At 37.9% G+C, this 23649-nt stretch overlaps 1 protein-coding gene and 1 pseudogene across 1 annotated transcript in view; one reads left to right on the top strand and one right to left on the bottom strand.

Moving 5' to 3' along the window:
- Positions 1 to 23649, bottom strand: part of LOC131893983 (vomeronasal type-2 receptor 116-like) — a 56827-nt gene that overhangs the window by 14084 nt on the left and 19094 nt on the right. The window lies entirely within an intron of this gene.
- On the top strand, positions 8355 to 22561 carry LOC131895764 (vomeronasal type-2 receptor 116-like; annotated as a pseudogene).

The raw sequence follows: 23649 nt of genomic DNA, 5'->3' as shown, positions 1-23649 counted from the left end.
TCTCCTATATAAATATGGAGTATTTCTTCTCATCTCATTTGATTAATTTGGGTTTGAAGTGTAGTTTGTTAGATGTCAGAAATGCTTCCCTATCTTGTTTTCTACATCATTTTGCTTTAAAAAATTTCCAGCCATTAACTCCAAGGTATGGCTACCTTTGATTTTGAGGTATATTTATTATTATTTCCAGAAGGACAGATACTCTTTCCACATTCATTCTGTTAGTCTGTGTCTTTTTATACTGGAGGTGATACTAGTGACATATCAATGGAAATGATTGCTAATTTCTCTTTTGTTGATGTAGTTTGTTGTTGGTGGTGATGTTTGTGAGTGTTTCCTTTCTTTTGATTTTGCTGGTAAGAGATTATTTTGTTTCTTGTGTTTTCATGGGTGAGGTTAGCTTTGCTTGTTTGGATTTTCCCTCTATTAACTTCTGTAGTACTGTCTTTGTGGGTAGATACTGTTTAAATTTGATTTATCATGGAGCATCCCATTGTCTCCTTCTATAAGGATAGAAAGTTTTTCTGGGTATAGTGGTATGGGTTGACTTCTGTGCTCTCTTAGCATCTGCAGGACAACTGGCCACACCATTCTGGTTTTTATAGTCTCCATTGAAAAATCAGATGCAATTCAGATAGGTTTACATTACATGTTACTTCACCTATTTCCTCATACTATTTAATATTCTTACTTTGTTCTGTATATTTAATGTTTTGATTATATTGTGAGGGCATCCTTTATCTGTTACAATCTATCTGGTGTTTTGTAAACTTTGTTGTACCTTTGTAGGCTTTTCCTTTCTAGATTAGGAAAACTATGATTTTGGGAAAAATATATTGTGGGCAGTTGTGATGGGATTCTTTATCATTCCTGTATTCCTATTACTCTTAAGTTTGGCCTTCTCATAGTGTTCCTGTGTTTCTGGATGTTTTGTGACAAGGCTTTTTTAGATTTAACATTTCCTTTGATAATTGTATCTCTTTTGTCTCTTGTATCTCAATGACTTAGATTCTCTACTCCATCTCTTGTTTTCCTGTTTGCTGACCTGGATTTTCCTTTTCTAAAAGTTCCTCGCTTTGTGTTTTCTTCATAGATCTGTTTCCTATTTCAGATCTTATACAGTTTTATTCATTTCTTTCAGTGGATTGTTTTTCCTTTCCAAGGATTTACTCATTTCCTACTCATTTTTGTTGAGTAGGAAATTGAGCAACTATACCTAGGAAACACTCAGGACGCTGTGGTCAGAGAAACTGATGGGCTATCCACAGATATTGACCTTCTCCTTCCATTCTCCCCAGTCAAATCACACATTACCATCCTCAGTTTTAAAATGGACAGTCTGTATTGCACCTTCCTGACTCTCTCATGCATTCCCTTGTGACTAAGACACATGGGTGGGGAAAACCTGCTTTCCTTTTTCTTTTCTTTTTTTTTTGGTTTTGTTTTTGTTTTTCGAGACAGGGTTTCTCTGTGTAGCTTTGCGCCTTTCCTGGAACTCACTTGGTAGTCCAGGCTGCCCTCGAACTCACAGAGATCTGCCTGGCTCTGCCTCCCGAGTGCTGGGATTAAAGGCATGCGCCACCACTGCCCGGCTTGCTTTCTTTTTTCAATGGAAGATTAACATTACTAATTCCACAGGCTCATGTAGACAAAAGTATAAATAAGGTAGAATATTTGAAAACAGCAATTAGCATTTCAACAAGTTTCCAGGCAATGCAGATACTGCTGGTTTGAGGTCTGGTTTCCAATAGGACACAGTAGGGCAAGCATGGCACTTTCCTTAACTTCATAGTCTCACGAGGAGACGAGTGCCATGCAGGGAAGGAGAGGGCCTGGAGCAAAGCTGCCTGTCAGGCATTTCACTCTGGCTTGTGCAACTAGGCAACTCATTTCAAATGTCAGGTATTGGGGAGATAAGAAAGTGGACTTTCAGGGACTGTGTGTCAGCATCGTGGCATTCTGTGAAGACTGCACAAACAAGTTCTGTCCCACCCTCTCGTCTTCTCCCTGCTCCACTTTACCTTGGAAGCATCCTTCCTACACTAGATTCCCTTGGTTCCTGTTATCTGAAGGTGAAGAGAAGACTGGGAGGACGGGCTGTATCTTACTGGGGATGCTGGCCCTAGGTTTAATTTCTGTGTTCCCCAGAGTGAGGTCCATTCTCATTTAAGGAACCTCATTTGCAATGAAGGTTTTTTTTTATTAGCACCATGCAAATATTTTAACTATAATCTTGTGGGTTAGATTACTTTAAGGACAAAGGTGGATAAAATCCATTTCTTTTTCAGTTTGTGGAAAGCCTATAAACACCTTATTTATTATTTCATGAATATATGCACCCTTCACTCATTACTGTGCTATTGAAATATGCTCAGGGGCCAAGGGTTTATTTAAATAACTCTGAATTGCACCATGAATCAATAGGCTTCCCAACAATATTCTTCTATGCTAACAATCTCCTTGGGTCTTTACCTGAGTAATAATTAAACTTGTGACTTTAAACAAAAACCAAAATTAAACAAAACACCCAACCAAACAATAAAACCTCATTAAAACAACCACAATAAAAGTAAAGGAACATGCCTGAAGAATATGGTGGATTTGTGGTACAAGGGGACAAGGAGCCTTTGATACTTCCACACTACCATATGAATCCTCTGGTGACTCAGTTCAGCCCCAGGAATCAACACTCCTGATGGAAAGCATAAGGCCCTGCTACCTACTCACACTGGGTGAGGTGGGCATAGCTGGATCTGGCTGGATTCAAAGCAGTGGAGAACAGACTTGACAGGGAATTAGTACAGTACAGGTGTGAAAGATGTCCCTCTAGTCCACTGTTGTAAAGCCCACACAGTATGGTGTCAAGAAGCTACAGGGACTGGAGAGGGGCATCTGTGTTTATAAAATGTTTACTATGTGCCAGGTCTTTACTTAAGAGCAAAAGACACAAAGTAACCCTTGTCTCCTATTAGGTGGCATACTTACTACCACCATTTTATCTTAAAAAAACAAAAAACGAAACAAAAAATGGCAGTTATAAATCTGAGTTGAAACCCAAGGAGCCCAATATGTGAGGAAGGCTGGATATGAACCCAGGATCAACTCACACCATATTCACATTTTCTCCTGTACTGTTCTATTTCCCAAAACCTTAATTTGCTGAACTAAAGCTACTGTTTAAACTCACCCAATGTTTTGTAGTCCCTCAAAACCTAAATTTAGACAAATATAACAGTAATGCTGATTTCTATATAACCAGTATTTTACACTTCCTTTTTTTAAAAATCATATAAGACTATGTGAGTGTGAAAGTACATTCAAATGTTTTAGTTGTAATAATGGAAAACCATAGTTAGGATGTCCCACTTTACAGTGAGAATGAATAGCTAAAAAAAAGACCAAATAAATTAATGAGCATGTAGGAGTTTTGGGAATTCCCATCATTGTTTTAATATGAGTAGAAACTAAGGTCCTCAATGTGGTAAGCACATATATCTAATTCAGTCAGTAAATGTACCAATTATCTTAAGGTCCATCCACACCATCTTTTGAACTTTCTGAAGGTAGATAAGTCAACAAAGCACATTGCTGTGGGATATTCTGTATGGCAAATGTGTTGCTAATTAGTCAATAAACAAAACACTGATTGGCCATTGGCTAGGCAGGAAGTGTAGGCGGGACAAGGAGGAGAATAAAGCTGGGAAGTGGAAGGCTGAGTCAGAGAGACACTGCCAGCCGCCATGATGACAAACAGCATGTGAAGATGCCGGTAAGCCATGAGCCATGTGGCAAGGTATAGATTAATGGAAATAGATTAATTTAAGCTGTAAGAACAGTTAGCAAGAAGCCTACCACAGCCATACAGTTTGTAACCAATACAAGTCTCTGTGTTTACTTGGTTGGGTCTGAGTGGCTGTGGGACTGGCGGGTGAGAGAGATTTGCCCTGACTGTGGGCCAGGCAGGAAAACTTTAGTTACAAAGGGCGTCCAACGTGGTGGCAAGAGTTTCCACCTAAAAACTGAGAAAAAAAGATTCTAAAACGGAGCTAAAAACAGCTTCCTAATTGTCTCTCTCAAATGAGCGGCAGCTGCTGGTTTGAGCTACTGGTGGGCTCCTGGCATGTGCGCTGGACCTGCAGTATGGCAGGAATGAGGCCTCTGCAAGTGGCACATTAAGCTGCATAGTGGATTTAGCCTTTGCAGGTACAAAACAAAAAAGAGGTTTCTGGACTACACGCTGCTTGGCTAAAAGCATAGACCCACAATAGCTCCCAGAGCTGGTGGTAAACGTAGCCATGTTGGGAAGCTGAGGTGGGCGGAGCCAGCAGCCACAGCTGCTGCAATTTAAGGCAATAGATTCACAATAAGACAGATTCAGATGTAATAGTTTACAATGTGTGAAATATACGTAGGCTTGAAAGAGACAAAAAAGGTGATATATACAGTTATATAAACAAATACATAGTTTTAAAAAATAAAGTCTTTAAAGAGACAGTAAAATTAATATAAAAAATAAGCCACGTGAAGATGAATATTACACAGAAAATCTGGATTGTGTTGTCTTTGGGATTCATAACTGCAGAGAGATATTTGATTGTTAAGGAAGCTGAGTTAAACCAATATGTATACTTTAAAGATACCTTGACTTCAAAATTTGGATATAAAGATATGTTGCTTTGGAAAAGATTCTCTTTTGTTCCCACAGAAAGCCAAAGGCTATGGATTTGTTCCAGATTAAGATACATCAGATTTGACCAGCCAAGACCCCCTGAAAGGTCTCCAATGATGACACCATGGCCCAAATGATCCAACATCCAGAATGGTTTGAAGGCAACTAGCTCAGATGATACACCCTCATGGACTATTCCATAATCCTAAAATTTTCTTTGTGTCCCCATAAGATACAGCGCCCCCCTCCAGCAGGAAGTAGTAAGAGAAGCTACGCCCAAATTCCCAAATTATATGTAATTTTACTTTGTTAAGGTTAAAACCTTCCTTTTTGAAAAAAAAAGGAGGAAGTGCTGGGGGATGTTTTGTATGGCAAATGTGTTGCTAATTAGTCAATAAAAAAAACACTGATTGGCCATTGGCTAGGCAGGAAGTGTAGGCGGGACAAGGAGGAGAATAAATCTGGGAAGTGGAAGGCTGAGTCAGAGAGACACTGCCAGCCTCCACTATGACAAACAGCATGTGAAGATGCCGGTAAGCCATGAGCCATGTGGCAAGGTATAGATTTATAGAAATGGATTAATTTAAGCTGTAAGAACAGTTAGCAAGAAGCCTGCGACCAAGACAAGTCTCTGTGTTTACTTGGTTGGGTCTGAGTGGCTGTGGGACTGGCAGGTTATAGAGATTTGTCCTGACTGTGGGTCAGGCAGGAAAACTTTAGTTACAGCACATAGACACTTGCCTGCCCATGTTTATTTCAGCATTATTCAGAATAAAGAAAATATGGAATCAACCTTCATGCCCCTTAACAGAAGTGGAAATAAAGAAAATACTTCATATAAAATGTTGATTTTATTTTATATAAAAAAGATTCATTATTGATATTTCCAATTCATTTACAGAATTTTAAATGGTTCATTTCATTAATTACCACAATTAAATATATACACAGTGATTTCTTTTTTACCTTTTCCAGAGAGGGTTTCTTTGTGTAACAGTCCTCTCTGTCCTGAAACTCATGCTATAGACCAGGCTGGCCCTGAACTCACAGAGATCCACTTGCCTCTGCCTCCAGAGTGCTGGGTTTAAAGGAGTGTGCCACCTCCATCTGGCCAAGTGATTTTAAACTATACCATATACATTGATTTTAGAGAACGTTAAATAAATCACTTATATGTAGATGTAACCAACCATCTTATTAAATAAGAAACACAGAACCAATGCAAAGAAGAAAGTCAAGAGGTCAGAGCTAAGAGCAAAAACCTTACCCTTCCTCCTCTGATGGTCCTACCTCTCCAAAAGAGAGCTAGTTCCTGTGTTAATGTCTTTATATAGACTTTCTGTTCTGCCTTCACATTGGTTGTAAACTCAACCACATGACTGCCTGGTCACTGCCTATCTGTACAGACCTCCAGGTCTTCTATGGTTGGTATTGAGATTAAAGGCGTGCATATCCAATGCTGGCTGTATCCCTGAACACACAGAGACTTGCCTAGCTCTGCCTACCAAGTGCTGGGATTACAAGCATACGCCACCACCACCTGTCTTTCCTATGGCTTGCTAATAGCTCTGACCCCCGGGCAACTTTATTTATTAACATACAAATAACATTTTCATACAAATAAAATATCACCGTACTTATATGCAATTCACAAATGATTAAATCAATGATGAAAATTAACAAATATGATTACTGGGTACAGAATGCTCTTAGGCATATGCAAATTCAGATGAAAGTCTCACAGGATTTATATACACATAGTGAAGTTGTCCCCAATCTGAAATAAGTAGATGATGTCATTAGCAGGAACTGGGAATGGGGCAGGATGTCATAATAACTAAAGAGACAGACTCTGGAAATTCAGATTTTTCACAGATTCTAGATGTCACAGTGTGCCTCTCTCTTTGGGTGTGCATATATACACACATACACATGTTTTGACATGAAGAAAGTAAGAGAGGTATTATTTGAGAACAGAGGGCCTGAAGGAATTGGGACTGGTATAATATGTGAAGTAAGTATGAAGAAAACATCACACGTTTCATAAATTAAACAAGCACATATACATAATAAAGTGAAAATAAAGGTGTTCTAACTAAGAAAATAGAATCAGTATTTACATGAGCAATAGATGTGGGTGATAGAGGGGCAAATACCAACAAACGACATGCTACACATGTGTTAATGGCCATAATAAAACCATTTATGATGTATGTTAATTAAAAATCAGTATTACACTCAAAACAAAATTAGATACAATCCTGAATCTGGACCACTGGAATTTTAATTTGCACCCTTTAAGAAAAGTGAATTTGCTCTGTCTTCATATGAAAGAATCTTCCTTTTATATTCCTCCATATATCTTAGGACCCCAGAATAGCTCATCACACATCAGAGGTCATGTTCATTTTAAATAATTCTATTTAAATGTACAATAAGTTCTAGAAGAGGACAGCAGTCTCATTTGCCTCATCTCAAATACTAAATAAGACCTATCACCACACACAGCAAAGACTTGCCCCATGCATTCCTACTTTCTCTGCAGTCCATGTCCACTGAAAGAGGTCATCATCCCATGCTCATCAGAATACTGTCACACAGGCAGTACATGTTCTAGAATTCAGACTAAGTAGATGACTAGGAAAATAGTATAAGGAGGTCACATCACAGTTTCTATTTGCTCATCAGATACTCAAAATAGTCTTCTTTGCAGCCACTACTGGATTATAAAGTGAATAAAAACAGTGTAGGAAATCAAAGATAAAGAAGAATAAATGGATTATCGAAGGGTATTGATCTGTGAGATGCAAGAATCAAGAAGGAATGTCATGTTTTAGAAATCAAATATGCAGCTTGTCTTTTCATTAATAATGTTTGATTGGGAGGAGGAGAAGCAATACGTCTTATATAGTATATTAAATGAGGAACAGTGGTTTGGTGTTCTCTCGGGGTCTTGTTGAATATTTAAAAATCAACATCAAATGTAAAAATGAACTGTGATTCTTTGATGAGCTGGATAGTTTTGGAACAGCAGAATACAGAAAATTTCTGAATGTGGCCTGAGTAGTTGTTCTCAAGAGAGTAGAAACACAGGATTTGGTAAATATTCTGGACCTGTCATTTTTGTAGCATAGGCCCCACTGTACAAGTTGTGTGGAACTCAATTGCTCCAAATATGAAGCTGCTTTACCCTGACAAGAACTTTGTGATACAATGCCCAGTGTATAACCACAAATTCTGATTTTTAATCCTCCTGAACTAATAATGCATGCCTCACTGTGGATCATCTATTACATCCACGACAACCCATCTAAAGGCATTAACATTAATGGGTTGATGAGGCAGTCATGGTCCCAAATATTCCCAAAATTGCATCCGGCCAGGGGCATTAATTACCACAAAGATGAGTGATGTCATGAAACTACCTGAACTCTCCTCATATATATTTATCAACCAAATGTAATCACATGGACTGCTGACATCAGATGCAGAGCCACAGAGTAGAAAGTGTCAGAGATTGTTCAAGGAGTGAGGAAACACCAGAAAAAAAAGCATCATAAATGCACAGGTGTCTCTTCTCCATCCACAGAAATCAAAGCAGATGGGGATACATGACTGCCCATTTGATGTGCTTATCTGCATGGCTGGTCACAGTTGATACCGCTAAGGCATACAGCTGGAAAATATGTTCATTTTGACTTTCCTCTTCTTGCTCATGAGCATTCCACTTCTTGTGTCCAGTTTCATTCATCGTGGATGCTCCTGGAGAAGAAAGCAGAATGAAGACAAAGATGGAGACTTGGTGACAGGTTGTGTCTTCTCCCTTGCAGCAGTGCAGTGGCCAGAGGAAAAAGAATTTCAACAATGTTTTGAATATACATAAGTTCCTTTGTATGTTTTATGAAATATCATCATGAATATTTCATGAGGGATACAGGATGAGGATCAGAGCAAAGCTTTGAATCTTCTCCCCCATTTTCCCAACCTGCACATCAACACTCAAAAATATTTTAGAGACTCAATGCTATTTTTCTAATTTTATTTTGTCCAGGGAGTTTTTTGTTTTTCTCTCAGTTACAACTCCAACTTATAAGGCTGGAGCTGAGTTAAGAAAGGACTCTACCTTGTTCTATCGCATATAGCTCTCCTCTTCTAAGTTTTCGTAGCACAGTAGCAGGTGATGACTAATCAAATGGACCACAATTCTATTTCAATTAATATCATTCTAACATGGTACATATAAACAACCATAGAGTAGAGTCAGCTGATGGTCCTTTCATTACTGTGTAGGTCCTAATGCACGTGCTAGAGCAATTAATATTTGTGGCACACTTAGCTGCAGAGAATTTTCACATAGATATACAATTACTATTTCTGATGCTCTGAATGTGGTTACATTATGTCTTCTGAAGTCTCATCGAGAACAGAAGTAGGAGACATGTTCACTGTGAATATCATATTTCCCTATTTATCTGTGCTTCACTTACATACATGTACAAAGCTTGGCCTTTAATTTCAAAGTTCTGTTTTTCACTCTCTACTTAGTAAATAAGGAATTTATAGAGTGTAAATAATATGTTTGCATTCTTTGAAAAGTGAGACTGTCACTTCCCTGAGAGATGGCTGTGGTATGAGTTACTTGCGGACACTTGAGAATACGGATAGAGGAGTTACCTATTTGCACATCTTTGCCATTATGTAAGAAACATGTGTCTTCTTTCTTTATATTTAAATTGTTTATTCTCTGACTCTTACATCCCAATTACCTCCTATGCTTACTTTTTGTAATTTTGCTTATTATATATGCATCTTTTGTCAAACAGGGCATAATACACATTTCATTTTGTAGAATGTGGATGGCAGTTATTAAACACAGTACTTTTGTTCACTGGGCCACTCTAATGGCTCAGGTACTTAAGTTTCTGAATGTTTAGTGTGCAGGAGTTAGTGTGTGAGCTTTACAATTCTACTCACAAATTCCTGTTGTGTGATACTGAAACTTTCAATGGTATTTTTCTAGGTTGTAATAAAGAAATATTAAAGTAATTTTTATTTTAAAAATGTATAGGTAAATCTTATTTTTTATATATAAAGAAAACACAGTGGTACAATTTCTAACTGGAAATGAGATTGTCTTTAACTCTGAATGAATCCTTCAGAATGAACAAGTATGTTTGATATTTATTGGTCAGATGATGTGAATTGAGTATAAAGAAACATAAGTTATTATTCTTCCCATAAACAGAAACATAAGTTGGTATTCTTCACACCCAACTGTATATTACTTATTTTTATTACAAAAAAGCCCTCATAAACAATCTTTCATACATTTCACACTTTATAGTCTTCTATTTTATAAAGATTTAATACTGGCATATACAAATATCAGTAGTATGTGCATTCTGTGTTAGTGTAAGTGGAAAGATAGTCATAAGATGTTTTCTAGAAAAAAATTATGTTGACCAGATATACCAAGTGTGAATATATGACTTGCCTGTGAAAACATAAAATAGGTGAACAATACTGAGGAGGTAGTAAATGCCCTTTATCTCTGCACTCAGTATCTGGAGCAGGCATATCATCGTACATTTCAGGCCAGTGTGCTCTAGAAGAAGGTATCATTCAAAAGCATATAATCCGTTCCCCACTATGGCCTACATAAGCATTAGTCCTGTCCATATATGCAAATGAATAGTGACATATACCTTTACCAAATACATCTCTGGTAGTTAAATTGATTTAAAAACAAATCTTTAAAATAAAAATTTTACACTTGCGTTACATAAACCAGAAAAATAAAAGAACAAGACAAAATGGATATGAGGGTATATGTTAACTAGATTGCCCACTGATTATAAATAATGGTAAGCACAAGAGCCAAATGTACAAACTATTGTGTGCTCATAAAACATTATTTGATTGCCTTAGCCAAGTCAGTTAAAATCATAAGAAAATGCCATAGTCTCATTGGTTCGCACATCACATGTATTTTTCATATTGTTTGATAATTCCAAAATGAAGACATGATCAGGACTGCTGCTTGGATAAAGCCTGTGTCTTTGTCTTTATCTGCTAAGTAAGAACTCCCAAAGCAGAAATGGACACTCCTGTCTGTGGAAGATGCCAATGGCTCATGTTACTCATGGAAGATGCACTCTCATGAATTTTAAAAGCCATTGTAAACTTCCAGCTTCTTATGTCATTCCAACCTCACAGCACAAGACATTTGTTTCAGTATTTGGGGGTGGTTTGGAATACCATCCAGTTCATTATATTCCTTCTATTGACTACAAAGGATTATCTGTAGATCTCTGTCATTAATAAACACCATACCCTTTTCCAGAACATCAATTGAATACAAATACTTTCCATTGGCCTTAGCTTTTTCCCTGGATGAAGTCAACAGGAACCTTGATCTTTTGCCAAATATGTCATTCGTATTTGAATTCCCTGAAGGTAGTTGTAAGACTGTGTCAAAATCATACAGGCGCGTGCCTTTATCTGAAGAAAATCGAAAATTTCCCCCTAATTATAATTGTTTCAAAGACACTATGTGTTTAGTGATGCTGAGTGGACCAAACCTGGCAACATCTGCAATGTTTGCACTATACCAGGACCCCTACAGATCTCAACAGGTGAGACATTTGTGGTGTGGGTTTGCAAGAAATCGTGACTCTGTTGGTACCACTCCCAGATGCTAAGAAGAGTGTGAGGAGGATACTAGCCTCACACTTATGTCAGACAATGTGGTTCAAGGGTGCTTTTCAGAGATTTGATGGGGCTTCATTTCCTTTTTTGAAATTGAGATTAGGAAAGAAGTAACATTTAAGAGGATTTTATGGAACTCTTTGCAAAAAGTGTGTTTACAAGTTCTTAGGAGTGCATGCAATCTCATGCTGCCCCCCTGTGTCCTAGGTCCTCCGTCTTACCTATGGACCTTTCCATACCATCCTGAGTGATCATGAAAAATTTCCCTATCTGTATCAGATGGCCCCCAAGGATACAGCTCTACCCCTGGCCATGGTTTCTTTGATGCTTCACTTCAATTGGAACTGGATAGGACTGGCCATCTTAGACAATGATGAGGGTACCCAATTTTTATCACATTTGAGAAGAGAGATGGAAAAAAATAGAGTCTGCTTTGCCTTTGTGAGTATGATCCCAGGCAACACGCATTTATACATGTCAAGAGCTGAAATGTATTATAACCGAATCATGACATCATCCACAAATATAGTTATCATTTATGGTGACACAGACAGTACTCTAGCTGTGAGCTTTAGAATGTGGGAATCTCTAGGTATACAGAGAATATGGGTGACCACTTCACAGTGGGATGTCACTACAAGTAAGAGAGACTTAACACTTGACTCATCCCATGGGACACTAGCTTTTGCACACCACCATTCTGAGATTTCTGGTTTTAAAAAATTTGTTCAGACACTGAACCCTCTCAAATACACAGATGAATACCTCACAAGGCTGGGATGGATGAACTTTAACTGTGAAGTCTCAGCTTCTAAGTGTGAGACACTGAAGAATTGTTCATCCAATGCTTCGTTGCAATGGCTAATGAGACAGACTTTCGACGTGGCTTTTAGTGATGACAGTTATGACATATATAATGCAGTGTATGCTGTGGCCCATGCTGTTCATGAGATGCTTCTTCAACAAGTGGATGATGGGAAAGGACACTATGGTACCTGCTTGAAGGTAGTGTTTCTTCTATTGGATGAAATGTTGTGTCATCAACAGTCTGTCAGATGCCCTGATTTACTGGATTAGTAAATGTTTAATAAAATAGACATATTTCTGAAAATGTAAGCTAGAGGTTGGTATAAATCTTAATGCAAAAGCAACGGAGTGGAAAACACAATTTATCAAGGAATAGTAGTAATTATCTTACAGAGCATCTGAATATCATTGCTTCTGCTCCCCCACTGGAAACCTAACAGTCCTTCCTCATTAATCCTTTCCATGAAAAGAAGAAGAGCCCTTGTTCATCATTTGTCAAATATGTGGTAATCGGTGTATCAGATGGTTTTTACAAGTGTTCTCAACAGATTCTGTCCCACTGTAGGCTCTGCAGAACTCCTTTGGCACTCTGAGAGTAATTCACAGGAAACAGTGCCATAACTCATTTCAGAATATACATGTGTATTTATAAGTGTGTATGGATGGTTCCCACTGTGTATGGGTGTATGTTTCTGTGTGTATATTTTTGTTGCTGTGTATATATGTGTTTCTCTCTATCTGCAATTCTCTTGTCTGTGGAACTGAGCATAAAATGTCTTGTGTCAGTGCCTTTCTTTGTGGAAGTTTGTTTCTGTGTATAAATCCCTGTGTGTTTCTTACCATGTGTCTGCTTGTGACTATTTGTGTGTTTTGCATATTGCTATCACATTTGTGTATCTGTGTTTCTGTGTGTCTATCTGTATCTTTGTCTGTCAATTTCTCTTTGGATGGGAGCATAAATTTGCCTGTCAATGTCTCTCTGTGTGGGTGCTTTTATCTGTGTACGTCTCCTTGTGTGTAGTCTATAAAAGTGTGCACTTGTTTGTGAGGCTGTGTTCGTAGGTTTCTGTATGTCTGTTTGTGTTCATGTGTCTGTCTGTTTATGACTGTATTTTCAGGTGTGTGTCTGACAAGTATATGTATAGGTAAGTGTGTGTATGTTGTATGTCGCTATATGATGTATGAAAGTCTGTAGGGATGTGAGTCTCTTTCTCTGTCTGTGTGTCTTTCTCTCATTCTGTGTGTGTGCATTTTTTATATCAATGTTTGGTATCTGTTTGTATGTCTGGTTTTCTTTTTGGTAGTTTCCTCTGAAAGAACTTTAATTCTAGGAATGTTATGATACTTTCATTTATCCACTTACTTTTATTATATTTCTTCCCGGGACACCTTCAATAATGTTGCTTTTAAGAAGAAATCAGTGTATGTTTTCTGACATCAAGGAAGGGCACACACAATATAGAATGCCGCCTCTCTTTCAGCTGCACTCCTTTCTGAGGAAGACTCACTTCACTAATCCTGTTGGAGAAAAAGTGAATATGAACCAAAGAGAAAAGCAGCAGGGAGAGTATGACATTTTCCAGATTTGGAATTTCCCAAATGGATTTGGATTTAAGGTGAAGATAGGAGAGTTTAGTCCATATTTCCCATACGGTCAACAGCTCCATATATATGAAGATGTGATAGAGTGGTCCACAGGAAATAGACAGGTGGGTCTGACTTAACTGTACTCATTTCTGTTACACCGTGGTAACATTGTCAGGTGGTGAAATAGATTGTCACATTGAGAAGCATTTTCTAGCCTCTAATTTATATTTTCTCTTTTCAGGTTTTGATGTGACATTTGACTAATTCTTTGAGGGTCTCAGACATGCATGCCACACATACAGTGAATTTTTACTACTCTAGAACAGGTTTCTGGTTTTTAATATATAAAGAAAATTGGTTACCACTGTACTCTATTATTTCTAGCAAAGTGAGCAATATCTTATCGAAGCCATCCTGATTACTACACAGTGATTGTCCTTTTTTCTGCTGAACCTTTGACATAGATGCTGAAAGACTGAGGCCAAATCTAAGGAGGTTTTAAGTAACACATGCAAACTATTATTTCTTATTATATAATTTGCTTTAATCCTTTTTACCAGCAAGCTTCTAAATGGTCAACATCTCTAACTATACTTTAAGATAATATTTTCATAACACATTAGATACCCGATGAATGATAACATTTTTCTTTTTTTCCTTTTTTTCTATTAAATGTGTATGGATGTCTTGTCTGCATATAAGTCTCTGCAACACTGGTTTGCCTGGTGCAGATACATGCATATAGACTTGGATCCCTGCGAAATGGAGACATTGCAGGGCCACACAGTGGTGCTAAAAATCAAACTGGGGCCTTTTACCTGGTCAAGAATTGTGACAGATAGCTGAACCAATTCTCTAGTCCCTGAAGCACGTCCTGTGTAAAAGAAATTGCTCAGTAGAAAATGTTTCTTGGTCCCACTAATTCTTTCACAGTCCACACAAACAAGGGTGTGTCTAATTTCCTTATGTGTGTGGTGAGGAAGTATTATTAGCAAAATAAATGGTTTTTGAAAATTCATAAATGATTTATTCTACTATAAGTCTATGGCATGATATAGGTATGATTTGGGATGGGGGTAGTTTTATGGTATCCTATTCCAACTTCCCGACTATAAAGTACCTTGAAATTTAAAGAAGCTAACTTCAGAAAAGTCTTCAAGCTTGATATAAAGTTGTCTCTCATGAAGACCAGATAGTATAAAATCTACAAAAATATTCTTTTTCAGAATGACAAGGAAAGTTATTATCAGGGAAGAGGACATATGAGCCGAAGGTACAGAAACTGCACTTTCTATCCATTCAGAGAGCAGCAATGAAATTTCAAGTGTTTTCTAATCAAGTTCACTTGAGCATTACAAAAAACATCCACTGGAGGCGTACAGCAGATTAGGAACAATGCAAACAGTGCTCTACTCCCAGATATAAAATTTTCTATGCAGAAAAGAGGAACAAAATATAAAGAAAGCAAATCAATACAACTCCAAATGTCAGAGTCAGAAGCTTAAATGTGAGTATGTTCAAAGACATGCTAAAGTAAGAATTCAAAGAAGGATTATAACAGTATTCCAGAATATCAAAGAGGACACAAATCACCTCCAGAAGAATACAATGAGATCACAAAAACTTGTATACAATGAGGAACTGAGAGTGAGCATGTGACTAACACATTTGAAAAGGTATAAACAAATGAAAAAAATCAAACTAAAATATGTAAAGAAAGGAAAATAAATAATAAATATCCTAATAAAAATTTTCACTAACAGAATATTTCAAGTTGGAGACAAGATGGCAGACTTGAAGACAAGGCAAAAGAATTAGGAAACTGAAACTGTGACAAAGGTAAAAATAAGGACAAGTGAAGGATATATGGGACCAGGGGGATAGGATTAAAGGATCAAATTTACAAACAATGAGCAGAAGAGAAGAAGAAGGACTTACCAAGACATCAAGAGTACATCCAGTAAAATATAATGGGAATTTTCCACAATATAGGGAGACATGTGGACATCTAGAGACAGGAGGCATTTAAATTCTAAACACATATCAATAAAAGATATCTTCCCATCACATATTTTACTTAAAACTTGAATTATAGAAGTAAAGAAAGGAAACTGAAGGCTGCAGAGAGAGAAACATATTTCTTCAAAAGGTCCCTTCAAGATAACAGCAGATTCCCCCATGAACTCTATTAAAAGAGTTCATCTTCATCCAATAACTATACAAGCAGATGCAGAGATTCATTGGCAAGCACTGGGCCAAGCTCTGGCAGTCTAGTTGAATAAAGGTAGAGGTATTATTTCAGCAAGTGGGGTCAAGATAATGACAGGGCAAAACACAGAGAAAGCTGACCCAAGTAGTAGGAGCTTAGGGTCTCTAAACCTACAGCTAGGGGGCCTCCACGGTATCTACCTAAGCCCCTTGAATGTTAATATAATGATAATTATATTGCTGAGTCTGTTTGCAGCCCTTGCAGTGGGACCAAGGTCTGTCCCTGGTACACGAGAAGGATTTGGAAACTATACCCTATGGTGGGATTAATTGCTCAGCCTTGATGCAGGGGGGAAGAAATTTGTCCTGCCTCAACTTGGTATGCCATTCGTTGTTGACTCCTGTGGGAGGCCTTACCCTTTCTGAGGAGTAGATAGGGTGGAAGAAAGGAGGTGTGGAGAGGGAACAGGGTGAATGGAGGGAGAGGCAATTGTGGTTGGTAAGTAAAATAAATAATTTCTTAAAAAAGAAATTGGAGAAGGATATACATTTTCTCCACTCCTCTTGAAAATTGCCCTTAATCTTAGCATGTACAAGAAGAAATGGTAAACATGAAATACAGACATAAGGGAAGAAATGTGCCCAGTGGTAGCATACACCTTTAAACCCAGCAATCAGAAGGCAGGAGAGGCAGATCTCTGTGTCATCTGAGTTAACCTACTCTATATATGTAGTTGAGGTATACCAGCAATACATTGTGAGACCCTGTTTCAAGAAAACCACAACAAAAAGGAATATTTGTACATAATCATATTGTGTAGAAAGAGATAGAGGCCATGTGATTTTGATACAACTCAGTATTGTACAAAGGATGCAAAGTGAGTATGTAACAATCAGCAGCTGTCTAAAACAGTATATAGATTGCTATCACCAGGTTTTGATTATACAAAGTTTTTGTATTTAAACTTAAAGAAATCCCTTAATTAACTTAAACTATCTAACTTTTATTCCAGTTCCCCAAATATTTGCAGCCTTTGTAAGACACTATGACCTCAGGAAACATTCCACCTGAAGCTCCATACATATCAATCCAACACTTCTTCACCAGAAATGCACCAGGCTCTGCCTATTTAGCTGTTTTTCTCTTTACAATTTGTTTGTCATGCTTTGCAGTGGCATTTATTGTAGTTCTTGTTTCTATTAGAGATTTGAAGAGATATTTCCCATCTTTCTGATATCCATTTATCCTAGCTTGCTGTACTGTTGCTGTGATTAAACACTGACCATCAGCAAACTGAGGAGGAAGGGTTGATTAGGTTCATGGGTTACAGTAAAGGGAAGACAAAGTAGAAATCTGGAGACTGCAACTAAACTCTGAAGGAACACTGCTTACTGGCTTGCTCTGCTTGATCTCTAAAATAGCCCTGCATAGAGACAGCACTGTCCACAGTGGACTGTGAACTCCTACATCAATTACCCATTAATAAAATGCATAAATAATATGACAGCAGCTAGTTCCTTGGAGAGAAATATTTTAGTTAGAGTTTTCTCTAACTTTTCAATGGTCTTTCTGTCAACGTAATGAAAATTAACTAGAAAAATCAGTTTGCACTCTGTGGTGTTTGCCCACAGCAAACAACCCTTTTTTATTCCTAATTTTCTAAGATTGGGAAGCTACTCAACTTTACATCAGATTGTTTTCATACATTTGCTTGTTGGGCATTATAAAACATACTAAGTTTAATGTGGTCACTCATTTGGTGTACGTAAAATAAGCTTATCAATATTTTAGCATGCTAATGTAATATAGTTATGGAAGGCGTTGGTAAAACTCCTGATAGCAGCATATGTCTGATTTTCCTCAGATGCCACCCTCTGTGTGCAGTGCTGATTGTGGTCCTGGATTCAGAAAATTCTTGCAGGAGGGAAATGCAGCCTGCTGTTTTGATTGCATCCCCTGTCCAGAAAATGAAGTTTCTAATGAGACAAGTGAGTGTTTACTGCTGAGATAAATCCTTCACATAGATAATCTTCTCCCAAACACACTGGGATAATCAAAGGTTCTAAAAGACATCTGTAAAAATAAACCATATCACTTTCTCCAGTTAGTTTTTATGGGACTATGATCATTAACAATGTCACTTTAAATAACATGTTATGCTATGACATACATCTTTCAAACGTTGAAAATCCATTGTAAGTGACATTCTCAAAGAAATATTTCATAATCAAACTAATAAATTAGAGAATTCTATACAATGTTTTAACTAGTGAAAAATCTTCCCTGAAACTACATGTAGATTAGATTCCAGTCATAAATATTTAATTTTTTTTTCTATTTCCATGTCTGTTTGTGACCTTACATAAGTTTATAGGTACCATGTACATGCAGGAAATCAATGGAGAAAAGACTAGGGTATCAGATCCATTGACACTTTTATGTGGGTACTAGAAACCAAATCTAAGTCCTCTGTAAGATTAATGAAGAGTGGAAATAATTGCTTGTAAAATTATAAGATGATATATGATAAAGAAGATTTCAAGCAATATCCAGAGAGCCCCCTTTTTCAAAGGTTCAAGGTGATTTGAAATCTAGGGAATTTTGGATAAGTGTTGGCACATAATGTAGAAGTATTGAGTCCTATAGTCAATTTGTTTATATACAGCACACAGTTAATAATGTCAAAAAGTAGGAGATTAAAATGATTTTGTATGAAAGCAACTAGCCACAGTTATTCAAATGGTGTTGTCACCTACACAGCTCATGTGATTTAAATGATTATTTGTTCAGAGCTGGTTACAGAAAAATAGCAGATACATAGACTTTCTCTCATATTGCCTGTCATCCTATATAATGAACGACCTTAAAGGACATTTATGGCCATTAAGATGATTCAGAAATCAAATCTCTTGCTACTATATCTGCTGATGAATTCATCCCTAGGGCCCATATAGTAGGAAGAGTTTTCCAACCCCTAGAGGTCGTGTTCTGATCTCTGTGCATTCACACATATAACATACTCCAATTTAATTACACAAACTGTAATGAAACTGTTTAAAATATAAAAACATATAAGAGTAAAGGGTATTACAACAATAAATACAACAATTAGCCAAAAATATTTTTATCATTTCTTTAATTATGTTTATATGTATGTGGTTATATGTACACAATTGCAGTTGCATGTGAGAAGCAACCAAGGCCCCTGTAGTTAGAGTTACATCCAGTTGTGAGAAACCCAAGATGGGTTCTTGGAACTGAATGCAGCTCTTCTGCAAGAGTAGTACATTTTTCCTCACAACTGAGACAACTTTCCATTCCACTAAACAAATTAACTAAATACATGGGTCCATACATGCACTGTTCTAGATAAAAAGACTTGAAATCTAGAAGCATATCATCATTCTATTCAATTATCCAATGATTCAAAGCAAGTGTAGCCTCATTTCATAAACTTTCCTTGGTGGAGATTACAATTTATGGATGGGGTACTATTCCTCACAACAAACCTTCTGTGCTATCGTTCTTGCTTGAATTTTCTTCTTTTATTGTGCTCATGGTATTGTATCAGTATCTACTTCACACTTGAGTACACTAACATAAACTGAGACTCATATAGATGGATATTAGTAAAGGAGGAAAGTGGTTGTCTATTCCCAAAGATGGTGGAATCAAGAGGTAGCTCATTTAAATGATAAGTATGTACAGAGGATTCTACCTTCAGGATAGGGTTACTGCTTCTTATGAATAAGACTCAGGGATAAAGCATTCCTAATGCCAGATTGGGATACAACTGAGGACATATTTATTTGATTTATTTAACTTTTGCATTTTAAAACATAAAAATTATATTTATGTAACATCCTTCTCTCATTCTCATCCTCCTATTTTCCTCATATAAGCACAACCACTCTCATATTTGAGCTCTGTTGTTATTTTTACATGTACACAAACATACACATAAACAAACACACACACAACTTACTGATCCTGAAGGGACTCTAGTGAGGCTGATTATGGCAAATATGACTACAACAAGTCCTGCCCTTCTCGCCCGTTCCCTTTGCCTTGATAAAATTCATTAGATTCCAATGATAGTTTGAATGAAATTGGCCCCATCAGAGGATGTGGTCTTGTTGGAGAAGGTGTAGTCTTATTGGAGGAAGTGTGTCACTGTGGATGCAGACTTCAAGGCCACTTAAATGCTTAAGCCATACACAATGAGACAACTTACTTTATGTTACCTATGTCTGCCTGAATAGCAACAAGGCCCACCATTATGATAATGGACTGAGCCTCTGAACTCTAAGTCACTCATTTAAATGTTTAATTTCATAAGAACTACTGTGGTTATGTTTTTCTTTACAGCAATTGAAACCCTAACTGAGGCTACATTCTTAAAGCTAGCCACCAGTGTCTATTCCCTTATTTGGCCACTTTCTCCTCCTGAGGCTATCAAGGTCAAGCTATCAAAGTTTTGAACTTAAACTAGCAATAACTCCCTTGTGGCTCTTCCAATTAACGTGTCCAATCAAAATTAAACAGTTCATCCTAACATGGGTTTCCCATTTTTCCTTCATAAACTGGCATTTTCCTAAAGGCCACATCTCTGTCCTCTCTACTCAGAGGCAGTTCTTTGTCCTCCCTGTCCTAAAACCCTTCCCCAACTCTCTTGTTGCTTTACCCTTCTCCTTCATTCTCTGTCTCTTGATTTTGCCTCCGATTTCCTGGCCATTGTCTGTAGCAGGATCCTTGCTGTTGTTCCCTTTGTGGGAGGGGGCCAAGTAGCTGCAGAGTCAAACCACATAGACTCCAGAGAATGTGGAAACAACAAGCTCAGTTTATTCAGGAAGAGGCAAGCCTTATATACCCTCCACCCCTTCCTGCGGGGAGGTCTGATGAATATGCATCTGCTGGCGTGACATGGCTGCCTCTCATTGGTCCAGGTCATCTCCAGATCATGTTTCAGCTGCTGTTGCTAAGACCCTTCAGCAGACCCAGGCTGGCTCTCAGAAAGTATCTTTTTTACTTGTTTGGGCTGTCTGGCTCTCAAGCCCATTAGGGATGAGTCATCCCACAATAGTCCTCTGATGCAAATAAATATACTTTGCATTGAGAACTTGGTTTTGACTTGTGCAGACTCCAAGGGTCCCTACTGACCGTGTTTAGCATTTCTTCTATGTCAATGGGTTTGGGCCGGTAATTTGAAAGTAGAAAGCACATCACAGGGCATGTCCAAATAGCAAACATGGTCTCCATCAATTACAGGAACAGCGGGCATAAAACAGACAGAAAGACATCAGGAGGCACTACAACCATGGGATCTGATACTTTAAAATAAACTCTGTGCAAAATAATGCTTAATGATTTTACCCTCTGTCAATTCACCAGTTTAAGTCCTTTCATCATAGTATTCAGAATGTACTTAAAATAATATAGAAAATGGCATCATCGACACACTGTCAAATAGAAAACATAATGATTGTTTGATTTCATTCCTCATAAAGACAATGAATGAGTATTTTGGAAAGGAAGCATTGCTATGCAGCAATGTCCATCAACTACATCCTCAGAAACAAATGCAGATATTGTAATGCTTGTTCAACACACTTAATTGAAATATCCTCTCAATAAATGGCTGAAGCTGCTCTAATCATACTTTTCTCTCTCCATCAGATGTGGATAAATGTGTGAGGTGTCCAGAGGACCAGTATGCCAACAGAGAGCAGGACCAGTGCATTCACAAAGCAGTGATCTTTCTGAACTACGAAGATCCCTTGGGGATGGCTCTTGCCTTAATGGCCTTGTGGTTCTCTGCATTCACAGTTCTGATTTTTGGGGTCTTTGTCAAACACCATGACACTCCCATTGTGAAGGCCAATAACCGGAATCTTAGTTACATATTGCTTATCTCACTCATGTTTTGTTTCTTGTGCCCCTTGCTCTTCATTGGTCAACCCAACTCAGCTACCTGTGCAATGCAGCAAATCACATTTGGAGTTGTATTCACTGTGGCTGTTTCCACTGTGTTAGCCAAAACAGTGACTGTGCTGCTAGCCTTCACAGTTACAGCCCCTGGAAGAAGGATGAGGTTCTTCCTGATTTCAAGGGCACCCAACTACATCATTGCCATCTGTACCCTCATCCAAATTATTCTCTGTGCAATCTGGCTGCGAGTTTCTCCCCCCTCTATTAACATTGATGCACACTCTGTGCATGGCCAAATCATCATTGTGTGTGACAAGGGCTCAGTTACTGCATTCTACTGTGTCTTGGGATACCATGGCTCTCTTGCCTTTGGGAGCTTCATTGTGGCTTTCTTGGCCAGGAATCTCCCTGACAAATTCAATGAAGCCAAGTTGCTGACCTTCAGCATGCTGTTGTTCTGCAGTGTGTGGGTCACCTTTCTCCCTGTCTACCACAGCACTAGGGGCAAGGTCATGGTGGTAGTGGAGGTCTTCTCCATTTTGTCCTCAAGTGCAGGCTTGCTGGGATGCATCTTTATCCCCAAGTGCTACATAATTTTGTTTAAACCGGAGAGAAATTCTCTTGAAAAGATAAGGGGTAAAACATCTCCCTGAACATCCACTTCATAAATTGATACTGATAACTATAGTGTTTGTACAGAACCACCTACTCTGATACAATGCAAGATGTATGCATTAGCTAGTGATTCTCATTGTGTCTTCTAAAGATGATGTCAAGAAATACCATGTATACTACTTTTCTGTACATCCTGGCCTACAATCTTCCACTCAACCTCTTATTACACAAGACCTGATTCTTGGATATTAGCACATAGAGGATGTGTTCTTTTCTTTCTCTAATTCAAAAATAGACTTAAAATACTCTGAGTAATTCTTTTGATATCTGAGTGAATGTGTGACTTTGAATGTAAAAGAAAACAAGAGAAAATTTGTGAATGAATGTTTTTAGATGATGAAACTAATTTTCCCCTTTGCTGAGGAAGACAAGAGAATCCTGTTGTATGCTGGAAGTTAGAAGAGTAAAACTTACAAGACAGAAAGATGTTTTATTAAATAGGTAGAATGAATATTGAGAAATATGGAGAGATATCTCAGCATTTACAATCATGTGTGGCTTTCCCAGAGGAGATGGGTTCACTAACCTATCCACACATCTTACAGTCCACAGCCTTCTATTCACAATAGCTCTAATGGATCCGATACCCTCTTCTGTCTTCCAAAAACACCTACACTCAGATGAGAAAGTGATAACACACTCAAAAAGCATAGACACAAAATTGAAATTCAATGAATGTTTTAAGTTGAATTTTACATAGCACTATACTGCAACACTTGTTTTCTCATTCATTGAAAACAGATTTTCTTTCACATAATGTGTAGCTAGAGTTTTCCTGCCTGGCCCACAGTCAGGACAAATCTCTCTCACCTGCCAGTCCCACAGCTGCTCAGACCCAACCAAGTAAACACAGAGACTTATATTGTTTACAAACTGTATGGCCGTGGCAGGCTTTTTGTTAATTGTTCTTACAGCTTAAATTAATCCATTTCTATAAATCTATATCTTGCCATGTGGCTCATGGCTTACCGGCATCTTCACACGCTGTTTGTCATCGCGGCGGCTAGCAGTGTCTCTGACCCAGCCTTCCACTTTCCAGTTTTATTCTCCTCCTTGTCCCGCCTAT

Source organism: Peromyscus eremicus, chromosome 1 (assembly GCF_949786415.1).
Source record: "Peromyscus eremicus chromosome 1, PerEre_H2_v1, whole genome shotgun sequence".
NCBI lineage: Eukaryota > Metazoa > Chordata > Mammalia > Rodentia > Cricetidae > Peromyscus > Peromyscus eremicus.
Note: the sequence above shows the minus strand (reverse complement) of the source record. Positions and strands in the feature narration are given on the sequence as shown.